Source organism: Lissotriton helveticus, chromosome 2_1, assembly GCF_964261635.1.
Source record: "Lissotriton helveticus chromosome 2_1, aLisHel1.1, whole genome shotgun sequence".
NCBI lineage: Eukaryota > Metazoa > Chordata > Amphibia > Caudata > Salamandridae > Lissotriton > Lissotriton helveticus.
This window is the reverse complement of record NC_136059.1, coordinates 352,896,096-352,915,592: the sequence shown is the minus strand read 5'-3', so window position 1 is coordinate 352,915,592 and position 19,497 is coordinate 352,896,096. Positions and strand designations below refer to the sequence as shown.

The 19,497-nt window shown below is 46.7% G+C and overlaps 1 protein-coding gene across 2 annotated transcripts in view; it reads left to right on the top strand.

Moving 5' to 3' along the window:
* Nucleotides 1-19,497, top strand: part of SLC1A3 (solute carrier family 1 member 3) — a 203,383-nt gene that overhangs the window by 83,994 nt on the left and 99,892 nt on the right. The window lies entirely within an intron of this gene.

Below are 19,497 nucleotides of genomic sequence, written 5' to 3'. Positions count from 1 at the left end.
ACCAGCAGTTTCAACTACGGTGGACTCAACCACCCTTGTCAATTGCCTTATGTTCCTGCTGTTAGCCATCGGTCCCCAGAACGGCAGAAAACCCTTTACGTAGTCCCCAAATTCTTGTCCTGCAGTGTCTTCTTCGCTGAAGGCACCTCTAACTATCCTTGTCTTGTGGTAATCTGCCGCCGCTGTGTAGGTGGGAGGCAGCAGGAACGAAACAAAACATGTGCCCGAAAAGTCAGGGGGCAACCATGTATAGGCTCTATCATGGCAGATGAAATAGGTACCCTTAGCTGCTAAGAACGGAGGGGAAGTCTGAGATGCAAAAACATATGTTTCAGTGCAGATGCTTTTCCTTAGCTGAGCTCTGGGATTCTTGCCATTACCTTGCAGACACAGGTGACCCTGATGGGGTACAATCCAAATCGGGGAAGATCTCTTAGCTTGCTGTTTCTCACTCAGAGTAGCTCCATATCCGGTTACGTTCCATCCTATGTATACTAGTGTCTCATCTCTAGGGATAGTCTCGTAGGAAATATCTTCCTTAATCATGTCTACTATACCCTTAACTAGAGCACTATTCTTAGGATTGTCTTCCACAGAACGTAGGGGGTAGACTTCATGTGCATAGATGAACATTGTTCTGTATGCCCACACAGAACCATTGTGGCTGAAAGGCAGGACCAGATAAGGGATACCTTTATCCGTTGTGTGAGGCATAAGACCACACACCCAACAGTTAGTTGTGTTCATTACTAGTTGGTGTTGGTGCAAAAGCTGAACAAAGGAGTTATTAATAAACTCTAATCTCCTAGCGGATTCGTGTTCAGGAAGAGGTTGAAAGGAGTGTGGGGAAACAGTAGAAGGAGGTATAGGCGATGTAGTGGGTGCAAATGTTACTCGAAAAGAGAATAAAACATAACATTAAAAATATCATCACACTGAATAACATGAAAATGCACAATATCAAAAAGCTTTTCTTTGTCATTATTTTACGTATCCTGGCTTTAACGTTCATTGTTTTGGCAGGTCTCTCCATCTCGAAAAACTCCATCCTCTCTAAAGTGCTGCCCGCGATGGGAGGTTGTTTCTGCTAAGGAATGCTTCTGTCAGTCTAGGGCAACTCCCTTGGACCAACTAGAACTGTCGACCTAACGTCGTCACCTGCACCCCAAAGACTTTGGGCAATCGCGGCCCTAGCAGCGGAACCTGGATGGCGGTTCGAAAAACAAAAATAAGCAAGTTTCTCAGATGGGAGAGCTGTGCTTTCAAAAATAGTACTTGGAGGAGAAAAAAATAATTTTATTTGTCCATAGGTCTCGGCCTCAAATTGTATCTTTGCTTTCCAGGTATGGTATGATCTCGGAAAAGGAGTTCAGGCTCTGTAGTGTCCAATGGATTTGACGGTGATACAGCTGGTTGCAAAATGTTGTCACTCTCTTTTTCAGTAAGTGTTCCTTTTATACGTGCATCACTGAAAGGCAGAAAACGTGGCACGGTTTCAGTCTCTGAGTCGGCGACACCCTCCTGGAACCACCGGTCGTATGGCAGAGGCAGAGGGATCCGCTTGCAGTGGATCCCGTGGATCCAGTTTTTCTTCCCCTCCACTCGAACAGCTGATCTTGTGGAAAGAAGAACGAGGTGCGGTCCGGTCCACCTTGGCTGGTCGTTCTTGGTTCGCTGGAAATTCTTCACGAGAACCCAGGATCCAGGGTCGATGGGATGACCTGGAGTTTCAGAGACCGGAGGCAGGGTGTCATGGACCTGTTGATGCAAAACACGCAATTTAGCCGTCAATTCGTACAAATAGTCAAGCAAAACAGGGTGTTCGATTTCACTGAACTTTGTGGGCCTTGGCACTCCCCATATGTTGGCCGGGCGGCCAAAAACTATCTCATAAGGACTAAGTCCCACTCGCGAATGCACAGTCATTCTGGTGGATAGGAGTGCTAAGGGTAGAGCATCAGGCCATTTAAGACCAGTGCTCGCTTGAATTTTGGCTAGTTTTAACTTAAGCGTGCCATTATAACATTCTACTAGTCCAGCTGATTGGGGGTGATTTGCAGCGTGAAATTTCTGATGAATGCCTAGCCCTTCGCATACTTTCTTCATCACTCGACCCACAAATTCACTTCCATTGTCACTCCAGACCATTCTAGGCATTCCGAACCTGGGGAAGAACTCTTTCACAAGGGCTTTAGCTGTGGATAAGGCAGTGTTGTCTTTTAGGGGATAGGCTTCCACCCATCTTGAAAAGGCACAAACAACAACGAGTACGTATTTTAAATTTTTGCACCTTTCCATGTGGATGAAATCTAGCTGCAAAACCTCGAACGGATACGTAGGAGGTGCAAAATGACCAGCTGGAGTTGGGGTTCCCCTACCAGGATTGTGTTTCATTCAGACACACCATGCAATTCTTAACGACATTCTCTGCACACTTGGGAATTCCTGAATTTTGCCATACTGGAGCCAACAACTTGCAAATCCCTTTCACACTGATATGAGCCATTCCATGAGCCATTGTAACCACTGCAGGCACATATGCATTGGGTAACAACCATCTCTGATGCTCTGACAATTCAATCCAGCAACCATTGGCATCCAATTTACCCGTACTTTCTCTCCACACACTCAACTCTTTCTCTGTAGCTTTAGCTTGAATAGATTTCACACTCTCTATCGTGTCTTCACACATTCCAACATCACCAACCCATCTTGCAGGGCCTGTAACATACATTCGGCTCATCACATTCCTTGCAGTTTCTTTCGCGATTTCGTCAGCAAATGCATTTCCACGACCAACATCATCAGTCACCTTCTTGTGAGCACTACATTTCACAATCGCCACTTGCAGAGGCAAGGTCAGTGATTCAAGAAGCTCATTCACCAACTGACCATGCTGAATCTTAGCTCCATGCGAAGTCAGGAACCCACGTTCTTTCCACAATCGTTCAAAACTGTGAGCCACACCAAACGCATACTGACTATCGGTATAGATAGTCACTTTCATTCCTTTAGACAACACACATGCTCTTGTAAGTGCAATCAGTTCTGCTGCTTGAGCTGAATTATGTGGAATACGTGCAGCTTCAACAATTGTATGCGAAGTCGTGACAGCATATGCTGCAGTCGTATCACCATTCGGAAGCTTGAAGCATGAACCATCCACCCATAAGGTACCATCACACTTTGCAAGAGGAGTGTCCTGGAGGTCTATTCTCCCTTTCGTTTCTTCTTCTGTTCTAAGAAAACAATCATGCTGTTCTGAATCATCTAACTCTGTTACAATTGGCAACAACGTAGCTGGGTTAAGTGTGTTGCATCTTTTTATGTGCACATGACTTGCTAACAAGGTTAATTCGTAACCTGACAATCGAGCACTAGTTAAGTGCTGTGTCTTGGTTCTGTTTAACAACGTGTCCACTGCATGTGGAACCATCACAACTAACATGTTATTCCTCACTAGACCAGCAGACTGTCGAATAGAAACAGCTGCTGCCGCTGTTGCTCTTAAACAACTTGGCAATGCTTTAGCTACCGGATCCAAAGTCGACGAAAAATATGCGCATGGACGCTGCTTGTCTCAAAACAACTGAGTCAACACTGATAATGCACAACCCTCTTTCTCATGGACATACAATGTAAAGGGCTTACTGTAGTTGGGTGTACCTAACACAGGAGCCGAACATAATGCTGTGCGCAATTCAAAAAAACTTTTCTGACACTCTTCAGACCATGGAACGGGATTGGGTGTATCTTTACACGTTAATGCCACCAAAGATTTGGCTAATAACGAAAAATTTGGTATCCATTGCCTGCAATATGATGTAATGCCCAAGAAAGCACGCACTTCTCTCTGTGTTCTTGGCACACTCAATTTCGCTATTGCCTGAATTCTTTCTGGGGTCAGTTTCCTTCCCTCCTTCGATAAGAGATGACCTAAGTAGGTCACTTCTTGTCGACAATATTGCAATTTTGAGAGAGACACTTTGTGGTGCAAATCACACAAATGACGCAACAATGACAACGTGGCTTCTTTACAGATTTCCTCAGTATCTGTAGCAACAAGCAAATCATCCACATACTGAATGAGGGTAGCGCCATCAGGTAAAACAATCGTATCAAGCTGTGTTTTTAAAGCTTGACTATATATTGATGGACTTTCACAGTAGCCCTGGGGAGCGCGTTTAAAGCGGAAGCTGCGACCTCCTAAACTGAAGCCTAAAATATCCCTGCTCTCCTCAGCAATCGGGATGCTGAAGAAAGCATTCTTCAAGTCAATCACCGAAAACCAGGTTGCAGAAGCTGGAATCATAGTCAATAGGGCAGTAATGTCAGGAACAACTGGAAATTGTGGCACAACTATTTTATTCACCTCTCTAAGATCAATCACAAATCTGTAAACAGGTGGCTGGGAAGGGTCAGTTCGTTTCAAAACAGGCAGAACAGGACTATTGCAAACGTTGCCTCTTGTCTCTTCAATCACATCTTTTTCAATCAAATCGTAAATGATCGCTAGTAAAGCTTTTTCACCTTCACTAGAGATTTTGTATTGGGGAATTCGTGGCATCTTAACATTGGCTTTCAATGTTACAACATATGGTGGTATTTCTAAAAGACCCACATCATTAGGACCAGTAGCCCAAAGAATATCAGGAAGAAACGACAATTCTGTTGGAAGTTTATCCCTTGACAAATACATTGGAGAAACCACTTTCTTTCCTAAAGTAAGTTGTACTCCTGAAGAAGAACTGTACAAAGTTGCATACAATCTTTTTAACAGATCTAATCCTAACAAGTTTTCACCACAACCTGTTGTCAGAATAAGGGGTGCTTCGAATTCACAAGGTCCAACAGAAAGGGACAAAGGGTCAGAAATCGGGTTTCTAACTGGGGCGCCAGAAAAACCTACTGATACATTCATTTCGCCAGACAAAGGTGCGCCAGGGAGTTTGGAGTGCATAATAGAACTCTTTGTAGCACCAGTATCCAACAGAAAAGGCTCTGACACACCTGATGTAATCACCTCAACGTAAGGCCCACTCTGATCTACTGGAACTGAAACAACTCCCTCTCTTTGTCTATGGCTGTCCTAGCAATCATTACCATCCATATTCTCATCTTCTGCATAGTAATCATCAGCGTAGTACTGAGCCGTCCTACCAGATGCGTTATTCTGCTGATCGAACCTATTCATCGAATTTTGAGGTGGAAAGGAACGAGCGTTCTGGGGGAAATTTCCACGTCCTCTACCTCTAGGCGCTTGCTGAACACCTCTACCTCTTGTGTTTGACACACCATTCGCGCGCTGTAACAGGACTGGGCAACTATACTTTAAATGACCCTCTTCCTTGCAATATGAACACTGATTGGGACCTACAGGGACACGTGGCTGAGTGTACTCGACTCTTTGCGAGTTCCTCTGATACTGTTGAGGCTGCTGATAATTATTCTGATAGTTACTCTGAGCACCACTATTTTGACCACCACGTGGCGGATATGCTTGCTGTAACAAAACCTTCGTTTTCAACTCTTTAGTTTTCTTCTCTGCTCTATCTTTCTCATCTTTATCTCGATTTTCGTAATATTGTGCAGTAGCCAATATCTGTGCTGAAGAGGAAACTGCCCAAGAACTCTCTGAATCTTTTACCTTTTCACACAACTCTGGAAGCAGATTGTGCACGAATTTATGGACGAACAATCGTTGACCACCTTCTGTGCTCATATCTTGACCACTGTGGTCGACAAATGTCTCTTCAAACCTGGTGAAGAAATCAGACACCGTTTCATCTTTCTTCTGCTTACACGCAGACAATTTATCCCAGTTTACTCGCATCGCAGGCATTATAGTTTTCATGTAATCAATGATCTTACCAGGAAGTTCTGCTACTAAAGGCTCAGGCTTAGCACCACCAATTCGTAGGGCATCTGCAGAAGCAATATTAGCCCATGAGTCACCCAACTCCTGATCATGATCTGTTTGCCGAATCTTTCCCCATAAAGGCTGTGGAACAACGTTCCCAAACAACATGTCTATGTCAGCTAAATTCATGATACATGACCCAGCAGTCTGTGACAACTCTTTGTAATACCCTGCAGGATTTTTACGGGGATCAGGCAATGTCTGTTTAAGGGCCAAAACTTCAGCTCGCTTCCAAGGAACATGTACCCATACACGCTGAAAATGAGGCTGGATAGGTGGGTTAGCTTGTAGGTCCCCTTCCCTCCATTGTGGGGGAACTTTTCTCATGGGATATTGTCTTCCTTTCTTCTTAACAGAAGAATCAGACTCAAACAACGACCTAGAAACACCTTCAGTCCTAAGTGATAACAACGTCGCATCTGCTTTCTTAACATCTGAACCCACAATTGCGCCTTTTGAAAACTCGAACCGTACATGGCTCAACTCAGGAGGATTAGAGTCCAAATCATTTTCCTCTAAATCGTCACACAGGAAAACACACATTTTCTCAAAAACGTATCTCTGCTTCGATGTTTCCCACTGGGTGAAGACATCCATAACACATTCTAAATCATATTTTTCCGGGTCGGCGACCCATTTATGTGCCAAACAATTCAACGTTTCCTTCTCCCTAGAATCAGGCAGTTGACTATGCAATTGCTTGCGCTCTGTGTCAGGAGTCACACTCGTTGCACCAAAGAGAGGATGCAAAAAACTAGCGACAGTACTAGCCACTCTCTGACGAACAGAAGGAGAAGTCGATGAAAAGACAAGAGGGAAAGCAGGGTGCGACGAGGCAGATGCAGAGGCAATGTCAGGAGAAGTACCAGGAGTGGTAGTCGTTATAGTAGTTAAAGTTGTAGGAAGTATAGGAGGAGCAGATGTTAAAGACGGTGGCCCTTGAGGAGGCTGCACTGGAGGAGCAGGAGCCAACTGAAGAACAGCTGGTGGGTGCTGTAGAGGAGCAGGAGGCAATGCAACCACGGGTTGCGCAGCTAAAGTTTGCGGAGGTGCCGTAGCATTTTGCGCATAAGGGGGTGGCGAACTTAACAAATGCGCCATTAACGGATCTTTTTCAAGCTCTTTTGCTGCGTCTTGCTGAAGAGGCGGCAAAGCTGGATAGCATTTATCTATTACCATTTTACGTTGCCTGTGCAACTGCTCACTCATCTGTTCTTCTTCATTGTCTTTAAACTGCATGGCAGCTTGCATTATCGAAATACCCCTTTCTCTCTTATTTTTCTTTGCTAATTTAATTTCCTTCTGTTTGGCTTCCTTACGCCATAGGCGGAAAGAGGCAAACATCGCCGGCCGGGCTTTCTTCTTGAAAAGTTTAACTTCGAGGTTATCTAGGATTTCCGTGTCAAAGCTACCATATTGGGGCCATTTTAAAACACCATCTTTTCTGGTGTATTTGATCCACACTTCATTGTATGTGATGGGGCCTACTCCATGTTTCACATATAATTCATAAGTTGGAGTTCCAATCGGAGGAACCGGACACGAGTCCTCCAATCGGGAGTCCCTTTTATTACAACCAAGACAAAACAAATTTCCAAATCTGCTAAGACCAGGCATCTTCGCTCTCTAGTCTAGCTTCAAACTTCAAAGGATTATCGATTACGATATTTCTCGTGAATACACGAGTCCTTTGGCTTTGGCACTTGCAAGTTCCAAACAAAGTGATCCCAAGGGGATACCCAAACTAAGACCAACTAAGGACTGGGAGACGCTCCACTTATACTTAACTGAGATATCGATGACGTCACCAGAAGACTCGTCTATCGTTTCGCTCTACCAAACTTCAAGGGTCCAAATCAGGGCGATAGCCAGGGCAGCAGTCCTTCGTAGCCGTCGGGAAGCGGGGAGCCTCGCAGCAAAGACTTTCGGACCACGTCGACATGCAGGGGTCGATGAAGTGGCGGCCTTCCTCCAGAATTTTCACACGAAGCCCCTCATGAACCTCTGGCTTGGACCGGTACCGCTGGTATCGCCCCACGTTGGGCGCCAACTGAGGTACTGGGTTTTTCAGAACCGGTACCTAACCGGTAACCCAGTGGTGTCAGGGTACACACCCAAAGACCTCGAGTACTTTCCTGATTTAGACCACAGAAACTCAGAGTCTTCTAGGTGAAGTCAAGGATCGATTTTATTGGCTGCAACCAAGTAACAGGTCCTAGAAGTACAACAACACGGGATGTATATTCTCAGGAGACTGCTCAATCTTACAAAGCCAGGCTTCTCTTTTTATACAAAATATTCAGCTCCAGGCAAACATTCTTACAGTAGACTATTCACATATTTTCACCACAAAGAAAAAGCAGAGTCATGATGATAAGCCCACATTCCAATTTGTTCAGCCCACAATAAATTACCCGGCAAGGCCCAACAGTTTCATCAGATATCGGTGGACCCTCAATAAAAACTGGCACCTCCTCCTCGTAAAGCAAGTCAGGGAGAAAGGAACAGGGACAGGTGGGAGCAAGATTAGGCAGGGTGTGTGTGCGATGAAAAGGGTTTATGACATGTTGTGCCTTGATGCTATCTCGTTCGGCCACTGGGAGAGGAACTGACCAAACAGGTTCGGCCTGAGGCAATGGTTTCAGCTTGCCCAGGTGGAAGAAAAGTCAATCAAGGTGTACGTGTCCTTTGATATCGAATTTAGCTGTATTATAAGCCTATGTGAGGGCAACCCACAAAATGGCTGCCGTACACAAAATGGAAGCCAAGGGTTCAAGACAAAAATGACGATTTCGAGGTGAAATCGTCACTCGAATATGACGAAAATGCTTGTACATAGTGTACTAGCCATTTTCGGTCTTTTGATATAAAAATCGTCATGCTACGACGAAGTTTTATTCATGAGTCCGGAATTTTCAGAACTACAGAGTAGGCCAAGGAAATAACCTGCTTCAGCCAACGACCAATAGACACAGAGGAAGCCCTACGCCCACGGAAAGCAGCCCCAAAGGAGACAAAAAGGGAATCCGTCACACGAAAAGTCGCTGTGCGCTCAAGATAAATGCGCAAAGCACGGCACACATCAATCAAGGACCAACAGGGACCACCAGGGGAATCCAGAACAGAACCCAACGCAGGCAACACCAACTCCTGGCACCTGTGAAACTGAGAAGCAACCTCCGGCACAAAAGAAGAATCAAGGCGAAGCACCACCCCACCCTCCGAAAAGGACAAGAAAGGCTCACGCGCCATCAAAGCCCGCGACTCACCAAGGCGACGAGCAGAGGTGATGGCCACCAGAAACACAACCTTGAAAGTAACAAACTTCAAGTCCACCTCCGACAAAGGCTCAAACGGAGGATCAATCAAAGCCCGAAGGACCAAGGGCAAATCCCACAGGGGAAGGAATGCCGGGACACGGGACGAGAAAGAGAAAAACTGCGGAGCAGACGAGAAACCAAATCCTCACCATCAGAAAGGTTACCCCACGGGGAACGAAACGCCCGAACAGCCGCCCACTCAGCACGCAAAGTGGACACAGCCCAACCCTTCTCGAAACCTTCCCACAAAATCTGAAGCAAAGCCTGCAAAGAACAGTGCATAGGGGAAAGGCTCAACGCCGAACACCAACAACTGAAATTACCCCAATGCCGATCATAAGACCTGGGGGTAGAAGGCGGACGTGAAGCCTGAAGGGCCAACGCTAAATGCTCCGGGAAACCTCGCCCCCGCCACCCCTGCCTCTCAACCTACACACCGACAGCCACAACTGGAGAAGAGACAGGGACGGGGAGGACCTCAGGGGAGACAGGGACAGGGGGAGAAACCAAGGGCCCCGCACCGCCAAAAGACGAACCGTTGGAAACCAAGACCTCCGAGGCCAAAAGGCAGGACCACAACCACCTCCCGATTTTCCAGACACAGGCGGGACAGAAACCGGGGAATCAGTGCCAGAAGAGGAAAGGCATAAAGCAGGCGGGATGGCCAAGGAATCGACAGGGCATCCACCCCTCAACAACCCTCCTCCAGAAACCGGGAGCAGAAGTGGGGAACCTGCGCATTGTGCCGGGAGGCAAAGAGGTCCAGAAAGGGAAGCCCAAACCTCCTGCACACAAACCGAAACGCAACCCGGGTGAGAGACAACTCCAGAGAACCCGGAAAGCAACGAATCAGGACATCCGCCACACAGTTGTCCACTCCCCTGATATGAATCGCAGTCAGAGACAGCAGATGACCCTCCACCCAACAGAACAGGGGAACGACCACATCGTTCAGAGAGGCCGAACGGACCCCTCCCTGATGATTGAGATAGGCCACAGCCACCATATTGTCCGACCTCCCCAGAACGTTCCTGCCGAGCAACGGGCCCTGAAACCCCATCACAGCACGGGACACAGCCGTCAACTCCCTCCAGTTGGAAGACCGGCAACTCTCCAGGACGGACCAACGGCCCTGAAGGGACTGGGACCCCAAGGTCGCCCCCCACCCCAAGGAGCTGGCATCCGTCGTCAAGACCAGCAAAGGAGAAGGCTGCAAAGGGAGACCCTGAGACAGATGGAACCGCTCCGACCACCAAAGAAGAGTCGGGAGGACCACAGGAGACACTGGCAGAAGAAACTCCAAATCGCGGGACAACGGATTCCAATGCGACAGAAGATACCCCCACAGGGGGCGCAGGTGAAAATGAGCTCAGGCCACAGTAAAGACAGTCTCTGCCATCAGACCCATAAGACACAACCAGAGACACACCGGAAAGGAACCCCCCGCCCGGAATCTCCGAGCAAGGGACACCAGGGTCAAAACCCGAGGATCGGGCAGGAACACACGGTTGAGATCCGTACGAAACCGAGCCCCAATGAACACCAGGTCCTGAGACGGAGTCAGCTGGCACTTCGGCAAGTTGATCAGAAAATCGTGCTGACGCAACGCAGAACACACCAACTTCCTGGCCTCCAACAACAGGACCCAAGAGGTAGCATGGACCAACCACTCGTCTAGGTAGGGATACACCATCACCCCCTGAAGATGAAGCCAGACGACCAAGGGAGCCACCACCATTGTTAAGACCCTCGGGGCAGAACGAAGACCGAAGGGCAAAACCCGGAACTGAAAGTGAAGCCCCTGAAGACAAAACCTCAGGAAGCGACGAGACCGAGGATGCACCGGGACATGGTCATAGATCTCAGCGCCGCTTTCGACACCGTCTCTCACAGCATCCTCCTGCATCGGCTCGAGGAGATAGGTGTCGGTGGACAGGCCCTGCAATGGTTCCGCTCCTACCTTGGCGATCGTCCCTTCTGTGTTTCCATCTCTCCCTTCAAGTCCAACTTCCAACCACTGGCCATGGGGGTCCCACAGGGATCCTCGCTGAGCCCCACGTTGTTTAATCTCTACGTGAGACCGCTAGCTGATGTCGCGAGGCAGTGGGGCCTAACCTTGGTCTCATATGCCGATGACACACAGCTGGCGGTTACTCTCAGCGGGGACGCAGAAGTGGATGCCCCCAGGTTTCAGGATGGATTGAAGGCGGTGGCTAGCTGGTTGACAGGGAACTGTCTCCAGCTGAATGCCACTAAAACAGAAGTTATGGTTGTCGGCAGGGGAGCGGAACTCTGGGGCGACCAATGGTGGCCACTTGAGCTGGGACCATCCCCGGCGCCGGTTCTGGAGCTGAAAAATCTGGGAGTGTGGATAGACTCGGGCCTGACTTTCGTAGGGCACACTAAAAGAACAGCGGCTTGTTGTTTCGGTCTGTTGAGAGGCTTAAGACCTGTTCTTTAATACTTTGATGCCCCAACCAGACAGCTTGTAATCCAGGCTACTGTCATCTCTCGCCTGGATTACGCGAGTTCCCTTCTCGCCGGGGCCAACCAGGCCGAACTTACTCGATTACAACGAGTACAAAACGCCGCAGCCAGGGCAATCGTCGGCCTCCCTAAATTCTGTTCGGTCGCGAATGTTCTTCGTTCCCTACACTGGCTCCCAATACGGAAGCGGATTCTTTTTAAGATACTCTGCCTCGCTTTTAAGATCCTGAGAGGCATGGGTCCTGAAATCTTGTCTGGCTCTCTTTCCCTTTATGTCCCTACGCGCGCTCTTCGCTCCCAGGGCCAGGCCCTGGCTGTAGTTCCCAGATACAGGCTATGCCGCATGGGTGGCCGTTCCTTTGGTGTAAAGGCGGCATCAGCCTGGAATTCCCTCCCGGTGGAACTGCGCCTGTTAGAAGATCTTATGGCTTTTAGGAAAGCCTTGAAAACATTCCTGTTTTAGTTTTCTTCCCCTAGTATGTGCTATGTATGTAGAGTGGTCCTTTTTGGTTCTTTTAGCTGTGTTATGTTTCTCATGCTATTTCCTTGTCAATGCGCCAGGACGCTCCTTAGCTGGAGTAGCTGCGCGCATAATAAAAACCTATATCATAACATAACATAACATAACATAACATGGTAATATGCGTCCTGAAGATCCAGGGTACACATGAAGTGACCCAGAAGCACCAAAGGAATCACCCTTTGCAAAGTCTCCATACGAAAGGGCACCCGTACCACCCACCGGTTCATCACCTTCAAATCCAAAACCAGGCAGAACCCCCCTCACCCTCGTAATCTTGGGCACCAGAAAGATCAGGGAATAGAAGCCCGACCCCACCTCCAAAGGAGGAACCTCCTGAATGGCACCCTTCAGAAGAAGAGCCTCCACCCCTTGAGAGAGATGAGCCTTTTTGGACCGGCAAGCAGGCCAGGGAGTCGGGCGAATGTCGGAATCTGGAGGGGGAACAGAGAACTCCACCACATAACCCACTCGGAGGACATCCAACACCCACTCGTCGGAACATGACTGAACCCAGGCATCCAGGAAGAAGTGCAGCCGCCCTCCTACCAACAACCCAGGAACCACAGCCAAAGAGTCTGGAACGCGGCTTAGCAGGAGGAGGGGACCTAGCCTTACGATCCCGACCCCGGTCAGAAGCAAACCTCCCTTGGCCCTTCCCAAACTGCCTACGATAGGAAGGATGAAAGAAAGGCTTAGGCTTAGAAGGGGCAGGAGCAGCAGAAGAACCCTTAAAAGAAGAAGAGTGTTTCTTTTCCTTAAACAGCTTATGCAATTTGGACTCCAACTCCCCCCCAAACAGCATAGAACCCTGGAAGGGCAAACGCAAAGCACAAGCCTGCTGAGCAGAGTCAGTTTTCCAGTCCTTGAGGACAAGACTGCGACGCGCCGCCACACAAGCCCCACCGGACAGGCAGTCGCACGCACCACATCAAAAGAGACATCCGACAGAAGCTCCACCTAACGCTCAATGTGTTCAAGAAGATCAGAACAGTCAGTGGCATCATCCATCGATTGATAGAGAGACTTAATGTCAGACAGCAGAGACTGCGAAACATAAGTCCCATAAACACCGGCCCTCAAGGCCAGGTGGGAACCAGAATAAACCTTCCTGAGAGCAACATCTGCCTTTTTTATCCACTGGATCCTTCAGCACGGCGTCCTCAGACAACGAAGTGCGACCCACCAAACTTGCCACAAAGGAGTCAATAGGGATCGAATCCCGGAGTTCAGTAGCCATCTCCTGCAGAGGATAAAGGCGAGCCATAAACCGAGGAACCAAAATGCAATCCGGATCAGCCCACTCCCTCTTCAGGTCATCTTTAATGAAGGGATGCACTGGGACATCAACAGTGGCCGTACTCTGAAATTGCCGCAACAAAGGACCCCTAGAGGTACTGGGAACAGCCTCATCCGGGAACCCCATGTTCTCCTTAACATGCTTCAAGAGAGCGTCTGTATCAATATACTTCCCCTTCAGGTCAGCGTCCCCAGCCGAGGCAGATTCATCGCCAGAAGACATAGACGACACAGAAGCCGGCCCTTTGCTGCAGGCCCCATCATCACCCATCTCAGTGAGGGTCTCCCTTATCAAATGCTTCAAGCGTGCATCCTCACCCCCACCACGGCGCCACTAGAAGAGGAGGAAGAAGACCTCTCCCTGTGATGCCTCTTCCTTGAACTTTTCCCCATCACAAAGAAGGCACACGAAGCAACAGCACAACAGCAACACAGTAAGCACCACAAAATCACACAAACCACTACGCGGTACTCACCCACTGACCCGGGTTTTAAACGCAAAGTAAAGCGCCGGGACAGAAGCGCCTGACGCTGTCCAGGACGGAAGGCAGGCAGCGTCAAAATCGGAAGGTGTCACAGCAGCAAGCCAATCCGGAATCACGAAGGAGGTCGCGCCCCCCAGTAAGCCCGGCAGACCAGGAGGGGCGGCCATCGGGCAAACGCTGAGCCCACGCGGGACAAACACCAACGCGTGGCATGAGGAAGCGTCCAGACCAGCCCGCGCCACTCCCCCCAAGCACGGCAGGGAGGGAGAGGCAATCCACCGGAGGGAACAGAGCCCTCCAGAAGTAAGTCCATCGCAGGAGCGCCCACGCTCCTAATACGTCAAACATCCTGTCAGAATGACAGAAAAAAAGAACAGAGGGAATGCTGGGACCTGTACGCTTATGTACTCTCGGCGGGAGGGGGAGGGTAGGTCCAGCATTCCTTCGTCTTTTTTTCTGTCAGCGAGATAGAATATCTCACTTTGTTTATGAAGTTGTCGAGGACGGAGAGACCTGGGGGTAATAAACTGGTTTACTATAGACCTTTCTGTCTGCTTCTGCCGGTATGTTTCCAAATGTCTCACTCTTCTTTGCTCCAGCTTGCCACCACTTCTGTCCCTCCATCCCATTTCCCCCTTTCCCCTGCCTGCTCCTTATTTCCCTACCTGACAAGACCTCTTGTGCTTCCCTCCTGCTTAACCTTCCCATCTCCCCTTAACATGTCCCCTGCCTGCTCTTCCCTCTCAGTGGCTTCTCTAAGTGCTCCCAGGGCCAGGTTATTTAATGTGTTTTTTGTTTCCTACAACCGATAGGTGATCAACATTGGGGTCTCCCTCGCCTACAAAACCGGTCTCTGTTTGTTTCTATTTTAAAAGAAGGTCTGGTGGCAAGGAAGCCATTATCTTGGTCCTTGCTTTCATTCAGTGTCGTAGAAAGTAAAGAAGGACTATAGTGAAGGCTCCCTTGCTCTCCAGCCTATTGTTGGTATAGAAACAAAAACTGACCTTTATCTAAGGCGAGGGAGCCTTCACTATAGAAGCTTTCCTTTAGTTGTTGCTTTAATGTGTGCCATATTTCTGGAATTAAAGTTGAAATGCTGAGCCAGGGGCATCATTAGCTAACAGTATTTAATTTTTTTTTCATATGTGCTGAAAATAAGAAAACTGAGCCACTCCCACAATTATAATGTCCACTAGTATCTGTCATCTTCCAGTGAGCGTCTTAGTGCAGATTTTTGTAGTGGCTCGTAAGCTCCCACTAATCGTTCTCTAAGGTTTTTCCCTCTTCTCTTGGTGAATAGTGGAGTGTCAATACATGTTACCAATGTAGTGTGATCATGCTAATTTGCTAATTTCTCTCACCTTGTTTTTTTAATCTCAACTCAATGTTAGCCAAACATTGGTGATAGGAATGAGGGTTCATGCAATCTTGTTTGAGAGGAGATGTGCTCTCAGAATAATCTCCTTTCCTTGTTTGTTTCACCAATCGCCATTGGTTACTTTCTTCCACTAGTGTTTCGCAGACACTATCAAATTGTGTAGGCAAATCTCCTCTTCTGTGTCGTCTTCTCCAAATCTGCAAAACGTGTGCACAGGGCAGGTATCACATACATTTTGAGGATGGTATCTCTCACAGTGAAGAAGGTTGTTTTTATCAGTGTTCTTGTCAGTGTATAGTAAATACTGATGTGACACGGGCATTATTTTAATGATCCATTTACAGGTCCAAAAAGTGAATGTGGGGTTTAGTTAGATTAAGGATAAAATGTTCCTTGTACATCAAGTACTTTTGGTTTAGTGACAGTCTGGCCAGTTCCAAAATGAAAAATATATGTACTTGAATGAGTAAGGGGCTTACAGTGTTTTGCATTGAGGTATATCTTTCTAGGACATGGTAATATAAACTGTGACATATCTGTGCTATTCTAACGTGGTTGTACACCAAGGGGCCAATTTAAAGTGGCAGAGTGGTATTTCATCACACGGTGACAGAGTACCCGCTCTGACAAACTGAAGGTCCACCTGATTCGTTTGGAGATGGGTGGACCTTCATTATGTCGATGGCGGAGACTACTCTGTCTTTGCTGGTACCATAAACCTATGACGGTCCGACGGAGTAAGAGGTGTTGGAGGTTTGCTATGTGTCTGCCCACCTGATTATAGTGGGCAAACAAATAGCCAATATTCCCTGCCCCTCACCGCAAGTTAAACTTTGTGTAACATGCCCCTTCGCCGTGGGAGAAAACTCCAATGGCGAGGGAGGCTTTTTTTTTTTGTAAACAAAATCCCACTTTGGGTTTAGAATTGTTTTTAAAACATTTACTGTGCAGCTGTCATGTTGATGGAACCATCCATCAAACGTACAACTCATTGACCAAAACTGCTTTTCCTGACAGTGCTAGAGATGTCCTCTGGGCTTGAGGGCATCTGAGAATTTGGCAGGCGGGGACTCTGTCAGGGCGGCGCTGTAGTATACTCTTTTATCATATGTGTCGAGTCCCTTATATATGAAATGATCATAGTCACAAACAATTGGACTTCAAAAAGCAATGTATTTCATAGATTTTCTAAGACCAAAACAATTATTCATCATAGGAGGAGTTCAAGGATCTTATGTATTTTCAGGAGAATGTAGAGTGCAGTCGTTGGAGGATTGTTTTGCTTTCGAGAACTTGTTCTCTTTTTTCTCTAATTTACCGCTCACGGAGAGCTTTGTCTGTCATGTCTTTTTCTGTCATGTATTGTAGCTTTTCTTTGCGTCATTGCATTTTTGTCAATCTTACTTTAATTAGCGGAATATTAACAGGGCTTAAAAAATGTTTGGAAAAGAATGGTGGATTCAAACCAGATCTCTTGAATGGGGCTGAGTGTTTGCAAAGTTTCAACGCTCCATCCATCCTCTTGTTGTGTTTGCTTTGTTCGCTCTAAGTGGAAAGGGTATGCCTAGATGTGGGTCCTGTGTTCACTGCGCCACTGAATTTAAGTTAGCCTGCCTGGTGAGTGGTGATACCCCAAAACCTGTCACAGGATGCTTATTTCTGGTCCAGGCAGGGCATGGGTTGGCAGTTAGGGCTGGACTGTTCCCATGAGGAGCAGGGTCAAGACTGATTTGCATATGGCTGGATCCAAACAGGGTGGCGTGGTGGACAAAAAAAGATTAAACCCAACTGGGGGTGAATGTTTGCATTGTACTGCATTCCGTCCATCATCTGTTTATTTTGATATTATAGAATCTGCATTAAAATTTAGTTTTATCTCCTGTTCATCATATGTATATTGCAAAGATGAAACCCATCACAACAAAGCGTCTACTGAATGAAATTTGCCAAAGCATATAAAGTGGATGTAAAACTTTATGTGACACTCCATGTGAGTGGGAACTTCATTGTTAATTAGATGCATATCATTATATGCTTCCCCTCAGAAAATATTCCCCAAAATCGTGTAAGAACTGATATGACATACATCTTCTAAACATTAGATGTAAAAAAAATACACTTAAGATTAAATTGCAAAAAGAAACACAAAATACACAAATTGTCACATACATACAGTAACCTTAAGTATGCAGTAGAGAAAAGGAAACATACTATCGAGATGCAGTAAATACATGAATGCTGATATCTCTGCAAGCAATTTAAAATATTAGTTCTAAATCATTATGAAGTTTGAGAGACTAGTTGCAGGATGCTCTCAATCCAAGCTATGTTACACATCTCCGATTATGAGCAACCTAAAAGAATGAACTTTATGGAAAATAGAGCTTTGGTCAAGTTTCTATAACATGTATTTTCTCGAAGACACACCTACTAGCCAAGCATTCTTCATATTAGCCTACTTAGAGCAATTATTGTGGCATAAGGAAAACAATTCACAATGTTACTAGCCAAACAAGACATCAATGTTAACCCTTTTATCCTCTGTTTATCCCCTTTGAATGCCTTGCTACTAGTTAACTGGCACTGAAGAATTTAGACCAGTGACCTCTATGAGGTGTCAGGAATGGAGTGAATATTATACACTAACACTAGATGACCCAACAATCACAGCTATTTTAGCAAACATTTCATGAAAGCTTCATACAAAATAAGTTGCTCATGACAAGCCTTCAACAAATAGAGTGTTCCTTCTCTCCACGTTCCTTAGCTTTGTCTCTATCTTGTCTTATATTGTGCAAAAACGGTAATCTACAACTTTTTCTTTGTTGTGAAAACAGTGGGGAAAAACCCACAGTTTAACTCAAACACCACCGCGATGGCCAACGATGTAAGTGTACATACACAAAAATAACATTACCTTGCGTGATTCAACTTTATAATTATCAGTCAGGTTAAGAGATCAGAAAACCTACTTCTTTGATCACACAATTGTTTTCATTATAATCAGTATATTAATTCAAAGTAATGATTAACAAAGTATAATAGAGATATCCAAATATTTTATGTTATGTTATGTTAAACAGCTTTCAAGTGCTCGAATACCCAGAGGTGTCTTGGCCCTGGCTCAGATTACATATGCAAGTCCATGTGTTTTATTTATATAAACAACCTTTTCCAAAAATCAAGAAAATAGTAGTTACTTAACGTCTAGCAAACACGTCTCAGTGAATCATAAAAACATCATAGTTCAAGGCTGCTTGGTGCATGGGTACTGCCTCTATTGACAGAAGGGGGAAATGGGAGTAAACGGTTTAATAGGACACTTTAGTCAAGTAGGAAAGAGTGTGAGTGAAACCCTGAACCTATAACACACAAAAAGATAATGGACCAGCTATATGCAAATCAGTCTTGACCCTGCTTCTCGTGGGAACAGTCCAGCACGAACTGCTATGCCAGGTCCTCCCTGGGCCGGAATTAGGCATACTGGTACCTGTTTCAGGGTTTCACCCCTCATCAGCCACGTCTGGACATACCCTTCCTACTTGGGGTGACTATAACAACACAAAATGATGATGGACGAAATGATGAACATTGTCAAACATTCACCCCAGAACAGAGATCTGGGCCTAAATCCACTGTTTTTTGCTCACCATGCCATTCCTGTTTGGACCCAGCCATATGCAAATCAGTATTGACCCTGCTTTAACAGTCCAGCCCGAACTGCCAGGCCAGGTCTCTCCTGGACCGGAAACAAGCATTCTGGGATCAGTTACGGGGAATCACCCTTTATCAGCCAGGCTAGCTAAAATACATTAGCATAGTGAGCAAAGTGCCCATGCCTAGGCATACCCTTCCCACTTGGGGTGACTGTAACAACACAAAAAGAGCAAGGACAGAATGCTGAAGATTGTCAAACATTCACCCCCCCCCCCCCGTACAGAGATCTGGGCCAAAATCCATCCTTTTTTTGCTCACTGTGCCATTCTAGTTTGGTTCCAGCCATATGCAAATCGGTCTTGACTCAGTTCCCCATGGGAATAGTCCAGCCTGAACTTCCAGGCCTGGTCCTCCCTGAACCAGAAAGAAGC